General features: G+C 52.8%; 1 protein-coding gene across 1 annotated transcript in view; it reads right to left on the bottom strand.

Moving 5' to 3' along the window:
* EFCAB6 (EF-hand calcium binding domain 6) overlaps positions 1 to 2316 on the bottom strand; it is a 197139-nt gene that overhangs the window by 54919 nt on the left and 139904 nt on the right. The gene's annotated exons all lie outside the window — the stretch shown is intronic.

The raw sequence follows: 2316 nt of genomic DNA, 5'->3' as shown, positions 1-2316 counted from the left end.
AAAAAAAAAAATAGATAAATAAATAAACCGTATTTAAATGTAATAGACTCGTTAATCTCCCATGGGGTTCTCACCCCTGTTGTTTCAAAGATGCTGTGACAGTCTGTTATTTCACATCTGGTCTAACTTAATTCTTAAAATACAGTCTTATCTTCCCAGCTGCATGTTAGGGAAGTCTTTGTAAATTTTATAAATCCTGTTTATTTTCAGATAAATGCTGTTCAACTTTTTCTGCGGCCCACAAAACAAACGAGGCTTGTTTATTCTCAGAGGGGGAAATACAATAAAGCGTGAAGTGTCTTTGGATGAAAACAACTAAAAACTTTTACTTCTGAAATTACCAGTTGGAGTGGTAACGTAGACTAGAAGAAGCAGTGCGGGGGTGATAAGGGAACATTGCTCACGGATTTCTCTGTCTCAGCGAATGTTTGGAGGTTGGGTTTGAAGGGTTCGAGTGATCAAAATTCCGTTTATTTACTCACAGGATGATGGACACTGAAGACACTTAAATAAAAGAGCCCGTGCCCACTGCCTCGGCGCCGCCCCAGTGAAGGCTGTGGGTGGAGGACTCTGGGGAGCCTGGGTTCCTCCACCGCTAAACAGAGCAGGGGAGTATGGACACCTGTAAAACCTTTGTAACTTCTTTCCTGCGGTCGCCTAGCTGCCCGGGGGCACCTAGGAACCAGAGCGCGTCCACACCCAGGTCCGCGCCTCAGACGTTACAGCACTCCAGATGCTGCTCCAGCAAAGCCCACAGCACACACTGCACTGGCAGCGCCCCGAAACGAGACCGCGTGTGAGCGCGTGCTCGGAACCCACGCTTATCCGTGGGCACGCTGGGGGGGTTGGTGCATCATATCTTAGGGTGAATAAGAGGGACACCTGACTGAGCCCCCTGCAGACCCTCACGTGACCTTCTCCCCCACGGGACCCAGGAAACCAGGGCAGGAGACAGCAAACAAGCCTCGTGTAGCCCTTTTAAAAAAGTCAGCCAGCGATGCTGCCAGTTGAGAAAATGCAGGGATCTGTGTGCTGCAAACCACGGGGTCAAAGGTTAGTGTTATCCTCAGAGACGCCCTTCGCGTGTGACATATGGACCAGGAGCACTGTGTGGGTTTCCGGGGTGGTGACAGCCACCACGAACTCCGTGACCAGTAGGAACTTGACGCACAGAGTCTTGAGTCTTCACCAGAGTGCTGACCTCGGCACCCCGCTCTGCGGAAGAGGACGGAGCTGTGGTTTAGAGGGAAGCAAGCTGCCCAGGAGGACCGGAGTGCCGGCCCTCCCAGCCAGGCCCCTGATGCCCGAGGCCGGCCTTTCTGACCACCGTTTCCTTTTCTATCCGAACCAGCAGGAGCACCCTCCTCCACCTGCTCTCTCCATGCAGACAGATCCCGAGACATTGCACTGCGCAGAGGGGCGGCCGCCTGCGGTTCGCACCAAGCCGGGACCCTCTTCCCACTTAGCATTTCTATTTCAAGTCAGCAAACGCAGCGTTGCCCGAGGCCCCAGGCACTGTGTGAGGTCCTGGAGAAGGGAAGCCTGCAACTTCTGCCTCCCACAGAAGGCTCTTCTGGAACATTCCACTACTGTCACGCATTTTAAAAGCAGACAGCAAGCCAGGTCACAGCACCTAGGATCGACCAATGAAGCAGTAATAATTGCGATTCATGTGGCTTCTCCTTCAAATACATTCTAAGAAATTCTGCTGCTCTCCTGGGCCACCCCTCAGATTCCTGGGGGACCGACAGCACTGAGTTCATGGTGACTAGTGTCACCCCAGAAACCTACTCTGTGCTGTTGACCTGTGTGTCACACAGAAAGGGTCTTGTTCAAAGCAGCATTTCTTCTGAATCACGTTAGCGTGGACCCCCATAGTCGGCAAACAAAAATCCTTGCGTTTTTCTCAGTTAGCAGGTCGCCGAGGACCCGTGGAGACGAGGTGGGGTCTTCTTCCTGTTCTCATGTTACTGCTGAAATTAACCAACGAGAAGGTGCCTAGCTTTGCTTCCTCTCCTCACAGACGCCCGCTTGCGGGGTACACGGGTGGACTGGCTGGCGCAGCTCCCTGTACTAAGACCCAGCCCAGGCTTCACGTCCACCAGTTTCTTCTTCTGTATCACCATATGTCAGGGCTTTGCTTCCTTTGCTGTTATATGTGACACCGTTAACCGCCTCTCTCCTTTCTAGGGGCCTTCCTGACGCTGCTCTGACACCATGCGTTGGAACACCTGCCCCAGAGCCCGGCCGACACGTGTCCTCATTCCCTGCAATGTTCCCTGGCTTCCCCGACCCTTGGCTCTCTCTCCCCTTCCA

Source organism: Pteropus vampyrus, unplaced genomic scaffold (genome assembly GCF_000151845.1).
Source record: "Pteropus vampyrus isolate Shadow unplaced genomic scaffold, Pvam_2.0 Scaffold145, whole genome shotgun sequence".
NCBI classification, from domain to species: Eukaryota; Metazoa; Chordata; class Mammalia; order Chiroptera; family Pteropodidae; genus Pteropus; species Pteropus vampyrus.
Note: the sequence above shows the minus strand (reverse complement) of the source record. Positions and strands in the feature narration are given on the sequence as shown.